The sequence below is a fragment of the Balaenoptera borealis genome (genome assembly GCF_965194805.1).
Source record: "Balaenoptera borealis genome assembly, chromosome: 3".
Lineage (NCBI taxonomy): Eukaryota > Metazoa > Chordata > Mammalia > Artiodactyla > Balaenopteridae > Balaenoptera > Balaenoptera borealis.
The window spans coordinates 76,611,644-76,629,570 of record NC_138866.1 but is presented as its reverse complement, the minus strand read 5'-3'; the positions used below and the strand labels follow the sequence as shown (position 1 = coordinate 76,629,570).

The window sequence follows — 17,927 nt, the reverse complement described above, 5'->3', positions numbered from 1 at the left end:
CGGACCAGAGGATCCTCAACAGTCAGAGAGGACCTGGGGAGTCGGTGGCCAGGGGCGGGAGGGGGCAGTCCTGGTCCTCATCATGCTTTGCGGTGCCTCAGGACCTCCTGTATCCTTAAAACATTATTAGTAAAGCCTAATGGGAGGTAAGATCTAATTCTTGCGAATCTGATTTGACAATCGAATCCTCTGTGTTATCCCAGAGGCCTTCTCTTCTGAACAGCTTATTTCATGAAATGTTGTTTTCTGCTTTACTTTTGATACTTAAATGTTCCTCCTTTTTTTTGTCCTGTGACCATATCCTAAGGACATTCACAATTCCCTGTACAAAGCTCAAAGTTTCATTAGGAATAAATGAGTGAATGAATGAATGTTAAATTTACATCTGCTTTATGGGTATTCTAATCAGTATCATATATATGTTTAATAAATATCAATTTAAAATAAATCTTACACTGAGTTAACCTAAGAACACATATTTTACAGATACAAATTTTATACAATAATTAGCAAGTTTTTTACAAGATTAAGGCAAACTACATTAAAAAGGGATATGCTGAAAAGAAGGGGATATAAGCTTGGTAATTACCATGCTTTTGTTCCATTTCAATGAAACATCCTTATTAGGCAGAAAGAAAGAATTAGTAATTTAAGATTTAGTCAAACACTGTTTTACCAATAGAAGGAATGAGTACTTGGGAATTCATTCTATCCCTGAAATATGTGTTTAACTCCCATAACGTTAATGATCATTATATGTAACCTTACAATAACAGTCAAGCAGATGTATTAATGAAGAGTAATCACAGTTACTTCACCTAGGCATACTAAGTGATATTCTGTGACTACCACATTGTAAGAGCCTGCGATGTTACAAATGTGGAGCGAAGATCAGCAAACTTTTTTGGCAAAGGGACAAATGGTAAATATTTTAGGCTTTATGGGTTACATAGTCTCTGCTGCAACTACTACCTCACTGCTACAGTGCAAAAGCACTCTTAGGCAATAAGCAAATAAATGAGCGTGGCTGTGTTCCAATAAAACTTTATTTACAAAAGCTGGCAATGGGCCAGATTTGGGCCTCAGGTGGTACTTTGTGCACCTGTTATGCAGAGTATCTTCATCTCCACCAACCACTTACTGAATGCAGAGGACTGGGGGTACAGTCTGGCCCCTGTCCTCTCAAAAGTAACAAAGCCGCTCAATAATATAAAGCAGCACATACTGAGCCTAAAAAAAAGTTGAAATAAGGTAGGATTTAGACAAATGGAAAGAGAGTGAAGCAAAGCGTGCTTCTATTTGGGGGAAAACAGCTGAGTGAATATGTGGAAAAGTTCAAAAATGATCATGGAAGTATGACACAAATTTTGAGAGGAAGGCAGGACAGGTAAAAGAGTTCGGATCAGAGGGCCAGCTCTACATAAAGTACGAGATGAGGTCATTTTCAAACCCCTAGAGACCTGTACGGGATTATTAGGTAGTCAGTGAGAGGCTGTTAGATTTAACACAGCTCACAAGGGCAGCGCTGTCCAGAAGAACTTTCTGCAATGATGGAAACGTTTTACATCTGCACTGTCCAGAATCCAGTCAGCAGAGTCTGATGGATCTCCTGAGAATCTTCCACTACATTAAATCATACCTCATACTATGTTTTTCATAGCGCATCATTTTAAATTTTTTACTATGATTGTCTTCTACTATTTTAATGAATATGCTCCTGGAATTTTTCAAAGCATTTTGAAACATTAAAGTTATACAGGTGTAAGCATTCAGAATACGCTCCTGCTTCTCTTGTAGAACATTCCACTGTTATCATGGATCCAGAATTATTGGCATTGTTTGAAGAAGGAGGTAGGCAATAAATAATTGAAACAATTTGTTTCTACTCTGAATTAAATAGAGAAAATATGTAATACTATATTTTAAAAGCTATAAGTTATGTTTGCAACATAAATTATATAACTGTGATTAAATGTCTTTTTTAAACTCCTTATCACAAACACCCCTATGGTATAAAAACCTTGTTTAAAAAAAATATTTAATTGTTCATGTCAAAATTAGAACTGAAACTCATCCTTCATTAAACTCGAAGTCAACTATGTTAACTTTTACATATCTTCTGGTTTATAAAGCAACTCAGCGATTACTTCACACAAGCCCCTTGGACTTTCCTGCTGATGATTCCCTAAAACAATTACCAAACAAAGTACCACTCCATCCCACCTAACAATATAATTTTTACAAAGTCCCAGAAGGATAAATGATTAGTGCCGAGAGTGGATGGAGAGAAAGCTGCCTTCAAATCTCCCTTCTGATACCTTCCTTTAAGGCAAAACCAGGCCTGCTCACCTGATCCCAACAGGACTAAGGTATAATAAAACTGACAAAGAAGGAAGTCTTTGATGTCTATCTATGACACTTTGGTTGAAGGGATGGGTAAAAGAAGAGTGGGATCATTCTACTGCCATTAATTTCTCTCATGCTCCAGTCACTACAGTGGGAGCACTGCAGTCGTACTGCTGGCCATCGGAACCGTAAGGCAGGGCTTCTAAGACAGGGCTGTAGGTTAGCGGTTGTTAAATGCATGAGATACCTAAAGGTGATTCCTGCACATAAGCACAGGTGAGAGCCGAATACTATAAAGTAGTAAGACTGCAGTGAATGAGGTATACAATAAAAGAGATTGTTATCTAAAAAGGTACCATAGCAAAGTTAGTTGATGTGCTAAATCTCTCTTAAGTGACAGGGAAGTTTTCCAAACCATAGCTAGAATTCAACCCTTGGCATATTGGAAATGGAAAGCTCTTAATCATATTTATATACCTTGAGAAACTGACATTCTATACCTCTTTTTGGTGCAGTGGTCTAATATCATCATTAAGAAAGTGTTTCTTGCGTTTCATCAAACTCCTCCTATATTATTTAACCTATTTCTTTTTAATTATTCCTTTTCAGCAAACGAAGATATTGGACAATAGTTTTTATAGCAACCCTGTATGTGTTGTTTTTGCAAGACACCATTTTCATTTGTATTATCAGTTTAAAAACAGCTTTTCAGATGGGGGGGGTGGGAGAAATATGTCACCTATATGTATCTGTAAAGCACATATTGACTATCAACATCAAAAATGTGAAAAGAAGAACTTCTTTAGAAAACACAGGAAAATTAAGCAGCTTTTCAATAACTGCCCTCTCCCTGGCTAAACAGTCTGAACTCCTATTTTCTTAGGAATGCAATTTATCACTTCTTTTATTGTAGCCTCTCTTCTATGAATCTTTCTCTTTTACACAGCTTTCTTACAACAGGAAAAACAGAAGACATCCATCTAAGTACACTGGAAGGTTTCCTTTGTTCCACTGCAACAAAGACAAGAACAAACTGACCTTCTACGTTGGGTCAGGATTATGGCAGCTCTACCAGGATTGAGACGCGGTGCAGTAGGTGAAGGACTCAGACTGGGCAGCCTGAGCTTTAATCCCAGCTCTACTATTTATTGGTGGTGGCAGGTTATTTAAAGTCTCCGTGCCTCAGATTTCTCCTCTTTAAATTGAGAATTATAATGGCACCTAACTCGTAGTGTTGTCCTAAGGATTAAACGAGATAATATGTTAAGGGCTCCTGACAGAGCCTAGCAGGTGGAAGGTGCTAACTAAATACCCACCATTATTACCAATAATGCTGTGTATACTGGCAGCTAATTCACTTCAATGAGTTCTCTAGCGCCAACTATATATATATATATATAACACTCTAAAAGGCACTGCTCCAACCATAGTCAGATAGGGCACTCAGACCTTTCTCTACCATAGAAGATGAAGAATGGTCAGAGGCAGTTTACAAGAAACCTAATGAAGGTTATACTTCGGGGCTCCTCACTCGCACAGGCTCCTTCCAAGGCCCTGGGAAGCCTAGGAACATATTCATGCGGTCGGATGTTTTCGTAGAATTTGCGAAAGTAAGATATTTTAACTGCAATCTGTTAAGAGCACTCTTTCTTTCTACTCTGATTTCATACTTTCCCTTGCGTGGGGCAGCTTTGGCGTGGCCTTGGGCCTTCGAGGGATTTGGATAAAGGGAATTTGAATTGGAGACATAGCTGGGATTTAGTGGGACGGGTGCATGTGGTTTGCAGTCACTTCTGTAGTGCTGACCGTCTTGGTACAGGGATAGCTTTCAGCAATCCCTATACACACAAACGTCCCTGTGTGTCCTTCCAGACCTGGTGATGAAGTCTGTGGGTAGTGGAGTGGAATCAAGGTCTGAAATGTATCAAGGCAGGAGCTAATCCAGGCCAAAGTCTTCCAACCATCAAACGAGTAAAGTTGTAAGCTAAAGATGTGGTTCTCTTCAACACTTAGTCAAAATGGAAGTCCTCTCCATTTGATAATGCACTGGTACTACTATTAAAAAAACATTCCATGAAACTCATGATAAACCACTGCAACAAAGACAAGAACAAACTGTTTACCAAGCGCTGTCAATTCAAAGGTGAGTCTCTCCGTGAGAAAACTGGAAAGCTCTGTAGTCTTACAACTCATGTTATGAAAGAAACCTAAGAGAGGTGTTCCCAAATTTGACAGAAGGCCAGCAAGGTGAAAGCAGGAGATCAACCAAGGCGGGCAGGGCTGTAACGGTGGCAGCAAAGGTGGCCATGAGAGAATCCGAGGTAGGGAGTGACGCGGCCGGCAAGCCTAGACTGAAGAATGCATTTTGAGGACTAATAGACAGTACAGGAGTTTGAAGCTGAATGATGAGGAACAGTAAAATGGGCAGAGCACTCTCCAAGAAGCAGCTGATTGGGGGAGAGAGAAAACTTGCTCTTGTTGGAGCTTTAGGACCATGGATGTGCAGAATGGGATGCCCGACCCAGAATAATCAATTATGCCCAGCATATAAAGCACACATGTTTTAGCAGTCTTAGCACCTGCGTCTTACCTGCTCTTTGATGCATTCTGCCCTCCCATACTCATTTTATTCCCTCCCAGGTCTTTATGTTGACTGTTAGTCACTGAGGCACCAAAATGCTAAACTTAGTCACCCAGGAAAGTTAAAGTCATACTGCCAATGTCCTGACTTCCTATTTTGAGCGATGATTTCAAGCAAGTTGCCCCCACCGCACAGCTGTAGACACTCTTTCAACAGACAGGACTGGGGCCAACCTCTGGGTCACGGGAAAAAAGGAAAAACACTGCAGGACGGGTGCTGGTGCCAGCCTTGTGGGCAAGCAAAAAAAAAAACAGGAGACTAGTTTTCAAGGCTGCTGAATTTACACATGCTTCAAGGATTCATCAGATTTTTAATTGTTTAAACAAACCATGAACCTAAAGCAAGAATTCTCTACCACCATTACAAAATTAGAATCTGTTTCAGCAAGCGACCTAAAATTGCACACAAAATGGGGAGGGGGGAGCCATTACTGTGACTAATTACTCTTTACTACCCTTTTCAAAGATAGATCAAAACACCCTTTAACAAATGTCAATTTAATTCTACTGCTGAAGGTTAGCAGCAGGTGATAAATGGGAAACACAGTGTCCCTAAATACACAGTGAAGCAGATCAGTCTAATCTTCACATATCTGAGAAGGGAAATTTATTCAGAACAAATAGGAACATAAGGCATTAAACTACTAGCGAAATGAATAAAAAGTATATGATAACAGACTGATGACTAAAGCATGCTCGGTTATAACTGGCACAACTGCTGCTAACAAAAACAAACAAAAAAAATCCATCCAGTCCTTTCTTCATAAGTGCTGCAAATCAAGCATCTGCTTGAAACATACCAAAGGGGGTCCTGTAAATGCACCAGCATCTTGATGAGCAGATTAAGTAACTGTCCCAATATGACATGGTAAGTCCCCAGGACAACTGAAAAAATTAACAAATACCTTCCATCATTTTACAAATAACCTTCTGTTATCTTTCTCTGTCCCTCTGTCCGTGATTTCCTAATCTTTTAGGAGTAAGCAGAACCATGTTCCAAAGTTGAGAAGATTTTATTGAGGGAATAAAGATCTGATTCAGGATAGCATCTTGACACCTAGCCACTCAAGACGTAAACCATGACACGAGGACTATTTTGAGTCCATCTGTGACAAAGAACACTTTAGTAATCCTTAATGACAGTTTATTAACCAAATACTAATTTCAAGTCCAGTTTAACCCAAGAAAAAGTAAGGTCCTAGACATAAAGAGACTTTCTACAAAAGAATGTTAGCATAAATAAAATATGTGTAAATTATGGTCCATAACTCTTTAAGCAAAATATTCCCTCTTTCACATGAAACAGCCTATAAATACTTTTTGCTAAATGTAAAATGTAGAAATAGTCACTTAGACCCAAAATTAAGATGATCACATTGAATATGAAATTCTGAATGAAAAGCAATCTGTTATAATTTAAGAAATACTAAGGGCAGATTGCATGATAATCATAAAAACCATGATTTCATGATTTTTAAACATCCCCTTTTCTTCCCTGGGCAGATCCTATATTTTACTTGCATACACCACCCACTCCTTAGAAAAAATAGAAGTTACAAATAGGTGCTTTTCTTTCAGAATGACTACAATGACAAGTATGGTATAAAAAATGAGTAAATTATCTACAGCCTGAATCATAAACCATTATCACTCTTCACTTAAAGAAAGGCAGCTTTCAAATACTGAAATTTAAATATTGCATTCCATTTACAGGATCATTTGTATGGATTTATTTTGAAGTTATTTCAGTCAGCATATGAGCATCAAATTAAGAGAGACACCTTTTTAAACCTGTTTATTTATTTGCCAAAAAGAAACTACACTGAATATTTTCATTAAATTCATTAAAATAAACAGTATTACAGCAAAATTAAGTATTTAATTTTAAATATTTCATTTCATCTCTTTTTTACTTAATAAAGAGATTGGTCATTAGAATTCATGTAGTAAGCAGAATACACGATCTAACTGGTTAGAAAGATTCCTTTCTCACAGCTAGAAGCATAGCTAATTTGTAACAGAGAAAATAGCTCATCATAGTCAAAATAATCTCTCTAACAGAAGAGAGGGATCAGAGAAACAATAACACATCCAGTTCACACTAACTTGAATAAGCTTGATTCTGAGATGACATTGATCTCCAGGGAAATAAATCATAATGAGAAGTAAATACTATCTAGCATCCTATAAGGTTAGTTTGAACAGACTCCCAGCATGTAAAAATTTGAAAATCGCTAAGTCACTAAGTATATCTTACCAGGTCAAGATGCAAGCCACTAGGGACTTCCCTGGTGGTCCAGTGGCTAAGGCTGTGTGCTCCCAATGCACAGGTCCAGGTTCGATCCCTGGTCAGGGAACTAGATCCCACATGCTGCAACTAAGAGTTCGCATGCCACAACTAAATTTCCTGCACGCCGCAACTAAAGATCCTGCATGCTGCAGCTAAGACCCGGCACAGCCAAATAAATAAATAAATATTTTTTTTAAAAAAGGATGCAAGTCACTAAGAGTAGCGTTAGATGGTATAAACAAGCTACATCTACTGACATGAATGAGCAAAAATCTGAAGAATAGAAACAAGTTCTGAGAACCTCTGGTCCTCTTTGTAATATACACTATTCAATAACATATATTCAATCTGGCAAGTTTGAAATTACTACCTCTAAATCAACAAAATAGTTTGGCGTCTCCATTTCCACCAAAGGACATGCATGTTGAAAAGGCATACAGTTGAAAAGGCATCTTGTCAGTTACATATGCACACACAGAAGACAAAGAGTTTGAGAACAACAATGTGTTATGTCCACTACATCACAAGGTACACAGTTTTGGAAGATTATTTCCATGAGGAAGTTAAACTGTAACAGGAATAATAAGCAATTACGAAGGAAAATGATAAATGGTCTCCTTAAGTCAGTATTGTTTTTAAATTGGAAGTCTTGCATATTAGTGTTTTGTTAAATCAATATAGAAGGCATTTTCAAATTAAATAAATAGTAGGATATATCAAAGACATTGCATGTAGTAAACATAAGATGTCATGAGTCTTATTTCTGGTGTGTGGGGAGAAGGGGTGGCAATATAAACTGTATTTGTTACTTGGATCCTATTCAAAACAGTTTGAAAGCCACTGCCTCAAGCACTGCCTTTACAAGACAGAACATGATTAACCAGAGCTTGAGATGAAGAGAACCCTGAAAGAATCACGTTCCTTCTCAGAGCCTGCAGCTCCAGAACCACAAAGGTTATTCTAAGCAGCTCACAATCACTCTGCATCACTGGAGAGGAGTAGGACGTATTCCAAAGACAGCTCTTGTCTACACACTGCTGGAGTAGAATGGTCTTTCGGAAGCAGGAACAAGGCTGTGAAGCTCTGAGAGAACAAGGTTAGATCAGAGTTATCTGTCTGGATCCATGTGGAGATGAAGAGAAACTCTAGGCTAGCACATATGGCAACTATATAGTGGCCAATAACAAAAGCTTCAGTATTTCAGTAATCATTACAGGATGAGGAGCTACAAGAGAGGAAGCTGGGCTATCGTCACCATGACACAAAAGAACATCCTGTCCATATCTTTATCAAATGGCTGTGAACCTGACAAGTCTAGAATACAGACTAGAAAATTAATTTGTTTCAACTGTAAAGTTCAATCTGTTAAAATGACCATTGTTTTCCCATAGACTCACCCCACTGCCCAGTTAACTTTACAATACTGACGAGATGTGGCCTATGATTCAGTCATTTTCTAGCATCACTGGTCACGTATTAACACTGGCTGTGATGAAGGTCTCAGTGAGAAGCTATCTGTCCCTTTTTGAAAGCCAAAAGTGAGAAATCAAAAGGAAGTTCATGACAACTAAACTGTGTAATCAAGACATTACATCTTGTAGAATTAAGGCATCTAAGAAAGGGGAAATCTTTGTTCTAGAGGAATCAAATGGTCCTGTCTCCAAAATAACCTCAAAGACCCAAACTTGCTACGGTACTATGAGAGATGATTTCTCTCTTCTAAAAAAAAAAAAAAAATCAATCATAAAGCAGACTAAATAAAATAATAAGTGTGCAAATCTGTTAAATGTGAATGGCCAACATACTTTTTATGGCTACACATAATCTTAAATATGTACCCTCACAGTGTCTAAAAGTATTTGAAAGAGAAAGTAGTGAAGGCTCATTCAAAATGTTTTTCGAACATTTTGATAATAATAAGTGATTTTCCTCTTGCAATGAAGATTTGGATCACAAGTCATTAAGACAGATCAACCAACCTAGATTCTACTTATCAAACATGTTTAAAATAAAAAATAAGCAACAGCAAAAGGAAGGACCCATAATGGTAAAAGATTGGTTTAAGAAAAGGAATTTTCCTTGCTAAAGAAATCCCTCTTTGCTCATTGCTGAGGCTCAATCTATTACTTAGCAGAAGTACCTAATAAAATTAAGATAACATGATTAAGATCTTCAGGAGCTAGATTTCAAGCAATTCTTCTAGGAACCCAAAGAATAGAAAAGAATTTGCGGGGGTGAGGGAGGGACAAAAATCACACAAAGTGTCATCTATGCCCAGGTTGACTCTATTTTGTTTTTTTATATTGATCTATCTCAGAATAGCCCTGGACAGCCATTCTGAGCAATACAAATGTCAGCTGGCCCCCTTCCTGGCGGTCTCTCTGTTAAGTTGGCTCTCCCAGCAGCATATTAACATCCTCACCAAAGACGACGACTAACTGGTGAACAGTGAATATACTTAACTCTTGACACCGTGAAATCAATACACTATAGACACAACCTGAATATAATGTATTTACCAAGTATCCTGGTTACACGGTCTCTCAGAAAGGAAGTAACAAAGAACACGGGCTCTATTATCAGAAAGACGTGGTTTCAACTCTGTTTCTACCACTTTCTGATTGTGTAACTCAGGAAGTTACCCACCTAAATCCTAAACCTCAGTTTCCTCAACTGTAAAGGGTAAATGAGAATACCTATGTCATACGGTTGAGTAAAAATCAATGAAATCATGTATGTAAAGCAGATAGCACACTGCCTGGCAAAGTATAGGTCTGAAATATTATTTACTTTGAAAGTAATCATACCCATGCCAAATCCAAGAAATAATTTCTGATTTTCAGGTTGTTCATCTATAAAATAGGAAACTGAAACAGATGTCACTTAAGCCCTTTACAGAAGTGGTGTGATCCACCAAAGTGCTATGATTCCATGGTAATAATGTGCAGACATGATTCATGTATTCTGATGGCTGTATTTTCTCCTGTTTTGAACCACAAATGCACAAACTGAAAATTCTGAGACATTTACAATGAACTAATTTTTACTTCCTTAAATGTGTTTGAGTATTTTCCAAATTTTCTATAATGTACCATAAATGTTTAAGACTGTTTGAGAGATTATTATTCTACTTTTTTAAAAAGTTATTCTCACTGAGTCAACATATGGTCATACATTTAGTTTTGTAATACCACTGGCAAGAAATGTGTCTAAGAGTAACCATTTAATTTCCTGAAAACACAATCATAAAATGAACCACTGTCAAGATTAAAAAAAAAAAAATCAAAAACAAATTTAGGAATAGACGGGAACTTTCCTAAACTGATAAAAGTTATCAAAAATCTTCAACAGGGGCTTCCCTGGTGGCGCAGTGGTTGAGAATCTGCCTGCCGGTGCAGGGGACACGGGTTCGAGCCCTGGTCTGGGAAGATCCCACATGCCGCGGAGCGACTAAGCCCGTGAGCCACAACCACTGAGCCTGCGCGTCTGGAGCCTGTGCTCCGCAACAAGAGAGGCCGCGACAGTGAGAGGCCCGCGCACCGCGATGAAGAGTGGCCCCCGCTCGCCGCAACTAGAGAAAGCCCTCGCACAGAAACAAAGACCCAACACAGCCAAAAAATAAATATAAATAAATAAATTTATTAAAAAAAAAAAATCTTCAACAAACATACTTAACGGTGAAACTTTAGAATCATTTCTAATCAAGTAAAAAACAAAAAGGATGCCCTCCAACGCTGCCTCCATTTAACCTGTGGAAAAACTAGTGTGATAAGAAAAAGAAATCAATGATGTAAGAAGTGGAAAGGAAGAAACAAAACTCGTCTTGTACTCAGACAACCTGGCTACCTACGTGGAAAGTGCAAAAGCATTTGCAGACAACTCGCAAGAATGAATGAGAGTTCTCTAAGGTTACTGAATCAAATCTGTTCCATTGATAACTAGAAAATATAATTGATAAAAAAATCCTATGTACCATAACAACAAAACTACCAGTTACCTAAGAATAAATACATTAAAATATGTCAAAGACTCTTGTGGGAAAATGTTACAATATTTTATTCAAGAATAGAAAAGAGCCAAATAAATGGAGTCTGTGCCATGATCATGGATGGGAAAACTCAATATCACAAAGAAGTCAGTTCACCCCAAATCATCTATAAATTCAATGCAAATCCAAACAAAATCCTTAAGTTTGGGGTTATTTTTTAGTTTGTGTGTGATTTAACTAACTACTCCTAAATTTCATAGAAGGGCCAAAATGGCCAAGACAATTTTAAAGTATAACAAAGTGGAGTCTTGTCTTCTCAGATATTGAGACTTACTATATAACTATAATAATTAAGACAGTGTGGGACATAGCACAGGGAGATCAGCTCGGTGCTTTGTGACCACCTAGAGGGGTGGGATAGGGAGGGTGGGAGGGAGATGCAAGAGGGAGGAGATATGGGGATATATATATATATATATGTATAGCTGATTCACCTTGTTATAAAGCAGAAACTAACACACCATTGTAAAGCAATTATACTCCAATAAAGATGTTAAAAACAAAAAAAAGACAGTGTGGGAGTAGTACAATTAAAGATAAAGCAGTGATTAAAAATTAAGACTCCAAAAATAGACCTTTAAAGCAATTATAAATCAGTGGGGAAAGAAAGGCTGATGCAATTAATGATGCTGGGACAACTGGTTAGCCATATGGAAAAAAATAAAACAACATCCTGCTATGAATTGTGTCCCCCTAAAGTTCATATGTTGAAATCCTAACCCCCAATGTGATGGTACTGGATATGGCCTTTGGAGGGTAATCAGGTTTACATGAGATCATGAGAATGGGGTCCCCTTGACGGGATTAGTGCCCTTATAAGAAGGGACACAAGAGAGCTTGTACACTTTCTACCCACCCCACCCCACCACTACCAAGTGAGGACACAGAAAAGGTGGCTGTCTGCAACCCAAGGAAAGAGGTCTCACCAGGAACCTACTATGCTGGCACCTCGATCTTATATAATACTTCTAGTCTCCAGAACGGTGAGAAAGTAAATTTCTGCTGTTTAAGCCACCCAGTCTATGGTATTTTGTTAAGGCAGCCTAGATGATTAATACAAATGCTTAACACACACACACACACATAGAACCACCTGAAAATTAAGGTACTAAACTTTGAAAATTAAGGAATTTAAAAGAAAGTAAATATATTCACATAAGATTTTAAGAGAAAGGAAGGATTTCTTGAAGTAATAGACCTGAAAGAATACAGGGAAATGCTGGTAAATTTGGTTACTATAAAATTTAAAAGTTACATTCAACAAAGGACACCATAAACCAAAGTAAAAAACAGGCCTTTCTCTTCCCGTCATGTGAGGACAACAATGAGAAGTCGGCAGCCTGCAACCTAGAAGACAGCTCTCATCAGAACCAACCATACGAGCACCTTGATCTTGGACTTCCCAGCTTCCACATCTGTGAGAAGTTTCTGTTGTTAAAAGCCACCTAGTTCATAGTGGTGCTTTGTTAAAGCAGCCCAACCAGACTAAGGCAGATGAAGACAAATTTATTAATTTTTCTCTTTTATAATTTGTTCATTTGAAGTCCTTTCTAAAACACACTCACCCAACTCAGGATCTCAAAGATTTTCTTCTGTTTTGCCCAGAATTTTTAAAATTGTAGCTCTTACTTTCAGGTCTATGATCCATTTTGCTTTCATTTATTAAATTGTGCAAGGTAAAAAAAAAAAATTTTTTTAGCAGGCCATTCCCTGGGAGATAATATCTTAACACATGCAGCTAATCAAAAATTAACATCTAGTTCTAGAGTATACAAAGAACTCCTACAAATCTAAATTACTTGCTGGACGTTTATATGGAACCTCTTAGCAGCACCTTATTAATCAAATTGAGAATGCACTAATTATATAATCAGAATAAATGATAAAGTTACTTTTTAAATGAACTCGAGATGTCTTACCACCAGCATCAAGTGTCCTGCCAAACGCCCAGTGTCAGACAAGCCTGTTTCCTTTAACAGCACCGTCACTGTCCCAGCCACTAAAGCCTTGAAAACTCCCAGCAGTCTTTCACTCCTCCCTCTGAATTATCACTAAATCTGCAATGTGATCACCAGAATTTGGTTCAATTTTAATAATCAGTTATAATTCATGAATTGCCAGAGTATAAAACGGCACCATTTTAGGAGATATGATAAGCTAGAAATCAATATCAATTTTTTTTTTATGGAGTAACATGTACAACTGAATAAAATATGCTAAAGACAGATTTCTCTACAGCAGTAAACTCTAAAGGAACAGGGAGGGATGGATGGAGGGAGGGAGGGAGGGAGAGATCACAGCCACCCTAAGAAGTTGCAAAATGCATTGGAAAGAATTTTAAACTAGGAATCAGGAGACCCAAATTCTAGTCTAAACCCCACCATAAATTAGCTGTGAATGAAGTGAGCGGCATAAAACCCCTAGTCTTCAGCTTTCTCATTCTTAAAAATATGGTGAAGTGATCATTAAAAGTTCTAAAAGCTCTAAAATTCTATGATTCTATAAGCTCTTCTCCACAGATGGGGGAAATGTGGCACAGTGAGCTGAAAATAATAATTTGGACTGAACAGGTAATGTAAATCAGCATCTCAGTTTCCTTTTAACAATCTTGAAAAACTATTAAGGTATTTATTATCTCTTTTAATATGTAAAATTCAAAAGAGTATAAAATCAAGTAATACCAAATATTTCAAGAAAACAAACTTCCTTTTATTTTTCCTTTCATCAATCAATCTTTCACTTCCTGTGTTCTGAAGCACAAATACAATATTAGGAGTTACTGATTGGCAGGATATCTTGTCCCCATTGCTCTCTGTCCCCAAAGTAGACTTCAGTCATACCTATGAAACTGGGGAGGAGGAAGCACACGTAAAATCTAGTTGAAATGTCTGTGTGATCCGTCAGATTCAATTTCATTTGGACCATACGTCCTTCTTGTAACCTACAACAAACTGGCTCTAGCAATTCCTAGTCCATCTTTCTACAGTTTGTTCTACAGGATATTAGTCCTGCAAGATGCCCTAAGAAAAAAGAATGCCACAAAAGTTTCAGAAACGCCGCATGCTAAACTTCATTCTTGAGCAATTAAAAAAGAACGTGCAAGTATTAAAGGCTCTAAGAAGCCCTAAAGATTTATATTGATCTGATTTATACTGTCTAATCCAGGGTTCCTCAACCCAACTGCAAAAGTCTTTCTTCACAAAATATCTACTAACACCCTATAAAATCAGTGCTCCAAGGAAGCCACCTTAGAAGGTGCTTGCTTAAACATAATTTGCTCAAAATATGACGATATTTAATTCACACATTGCTAAACTGAAACATTTGTTTTCTGCTGCTAGCATTTTATATCCAAGAGTCATTTACTAATTCTAAATATGAAATTACTTCCTCAACATCCAACTGTTTGAGGTCAAGCAAACAGTAAGACTTTCGCCCTGATACAGGCACCTGAAATGTACCAACCAAAGAATATGGCCAAGTGTGATAGGAATCATCACCAGCTCTCTGGTCCAAGTACTCTAATTACTATTACCCCATCAGAATGTAACATACCCATTCTAGTCTGATAGTTTTAGAATTAGCTTTGGTAACTGCACAGTTTACATTTAAAAAACAAAACAGAGCTCTCAAGCAAAAGGTAATTAAAATACAGCCAAAGTAAGAATAATTTAAATCACCAGCAGAAAAAGGGAGATTTAAAAACTGAAAATGGACAAATCTTAAGATACACTGATACACTATAAAAAAGAAGAAAAATCTATGTGTAAAAAACATAAGACTTATGGATCAACACTCTTATAGTCAGCATTCATACTGAAAACATAAGTCATCACTTGAGTTAAGACTGACTCAGATCCACACAAGATGGGCAATACTTGCAAAAAGTAGAACACTTTGTTAGCTATCTATACATTAAGTTTTTCAGCATTTGCTTTCTTGACAGTAAGTGTTCTTTCTTCCTTCAAGCCATGTCAAAGAAAAAGAAAATAAAGGCACAGCCTACCCTAAATCACAATCATCAAAAACACTTGGTCCTAGGGGATTAGCTAACAAAATGGTGTCTATCAAGTAGTCTTCAAAATCCACTCTACAAATTTAGTGACACAAATCATTATGGCATTTGAAGCCTACTGTCAGATCTTGAAGAAAAATCAAAATAAAAATACTCAACCTGTCCTCATTAAATAAACTCACACTAACTATATCCAATTACAACTATTACTAAATATGGAAGAAAAAGCACTGAGTATTAGCTATCAATGTCAACTTCTATGATTGTGTCATTATGGGATCTTTTTTTTTTTTTTTTTACATTAATGCATATTCTTCTTGCTGTCAATTCACATTTACCATCCTCCTTCAAGCTCCTATTCAAAAAGATCACTTTCAGGAAATCTTGTGTTACTGACATAATTAGATTTCACTCTCCTACTAAATGCCTGTGGCACTAAGTGTTGAAAGATTAAGTTGTTCTTTGTGACATGCTGCTTTGGGAAAATTCTTTATCTTCATGTATGTGCATGAATTCTTCTCAACTAGATTATTCTGAGGAATTTTTTACAATTCAGGGCTTCCCAAATGTTTCTACCAAAGTACTCCTTTTGTCAGAGGATCTACTACAGAATCAAAATTTACTTGAAGTCTTCTGTTTTACCTTTAAAAGTCATTCAAAATGTAAGATTCAATACCACAGTACATTTGTTTTAACATAAAAATAAAAATGTGTTAATGTTGGTGAAGATGTGGAGAATTTGGAACGCTTGTACACTACTGGAAGTTTGTAAAATATTGTGACTGCTATGGAAAACAGTATAGAGGTTCCTTCAAAAAATATAAAATAGAACTACCACATGATCAGGACATTACATAATGATCAAGGAATCAATCCAAGAAGAAGATATAAAATTGTAAATATTTATGCACCCAACATAGGAGCACCTCAATAAGGCAAATGCTAACAGCCATAAAAGAGGAAATCAACAGTAACACAATAATAGTGGGAGACTTTAACACTCCACTTACACCAGTGGATAGATCATCCAGACAGAAAATTAATAATGAAACACAAGCCTTAAATGACATGTTAGACCAGATAGACTTAATTGATATTTATAGGACATTGCACCGCAAAGTAGCAGAATACGCTTTTTTCTCAAGTGCACACGGAACATTCTCCAGGATAGATTACACCTTGAGTCACAAATCAAGTAAATTTAAGAAAACTGAAATCATATCAAGCATATTTTCCTACCACAACGCTATGAGATTAGAAATCAATTACAGGAAAAAAACTGTAAAACACACAAACACATGGAGGCTGAACAATATGCTACTAAATAACCAAGAGATCACTGAAGAAATCAAAGAGGAAATCAACAAATACGTAGAAACAAATGACAACAAAAATACAGCAACCCAAAACCAATGGGATGCAGCAAAAGCAGTTCTAAGAGGGAAGTTTATAGCAATACAATCCTACCTGAAGAAACAAGAAAAATCTCAAATAAACAACCTAACCTTATACCTAAAGGAATTAGAGAAAGAAGAACAAACAAAACCCAAAGTTAGTAGAAGGAAAGAAATCATAAGGATCAGAGCAGAAATAAATGAAATAGAAATGAAAAAAACAATAGCAAAGGTCAATAAAACTAAAAGCTGGTTCTCTGAGAAGATAAACAAAATTGATAAACTTCTAGCCAGACTCATCAAGAAAAAAAGGGAGAAGACTCAAATCAACAGAATTAGAAATGAAAAAGGAGAAGTTACAACTGATATCGCAGAAATACAAAGGATCATAAGAGACTACTACAAGCAACTATATGCCAATAAAATGGACAACCTGGAAGGTATAACCTTCCAAGACTGAACCAGGAAGAAACAGAAAATATGAACAGACTGATCACAAGTAATGAAATTGAAACTGATTAAAAATCTTTCAACAAACAAAAGTCCAGGACCAGATGGCTTCACAGTCGAATTCTATCAAATGTTTAAAGAAGAGCTAACACCCATCCTTCTCAAACTCTTCCAAAAAATTACAGAGGGAGGAATGTTCCCAAACTCATTCTATGAGGCCACCATAACCCTGATACCAAAACCAGACAAAGGTATCACAGAAAAAGAAAATTACAGGCCAACACTGATGAACATAGATGCTAAAATCCTCAACAAAATACTAGCAAAACAAATCAAACAACACTTTAAAAAGATCATACACCATGATCAAGTGGGATTTAACCCAGGGATGCAAGGATTCTTCAATATACACAAATCAATCAATGTGATACACCATATTAACAAATTGAATAAAAACCATATGATCATCTCAGTAGATGCAGAAAAAGCTTTTGACAAAATTCAACACCCATTTATGATAAAAAGTCTCCAGAAAGTGGGCATAGAGGGAACCTACCTCAACATAATAAATGCCATATATGACAAACCCACAGCAAACATTATTCTCAGTGGTGAAAAACTGAAAGCATTTCCTCTAAAATCAGGAACAAGACAAGTTTGCCCTTTCTCACCACTATTATTTAACACAGTTTTGGAAGTCCTAGCTACGGCAATCAGAAAAGAAAAAGAAATAAAAGGAATCCA

The 17,927-nt window shown here is 36.9% G+C and overlaps 1 protein-coding gene across 1 annotated transcript in view; it reads right to left on the bottom strand.

The window, feature by feature from the left end:
- Positions 1 to 17,927, bottom strand: part of LOC309625460 (cell death regulator Aven-like) — a 187,029-nt gene that overhangs the window by 71,558 nt on the left and 97,544 nt on the right. The window lies entirely within an intron of this gene.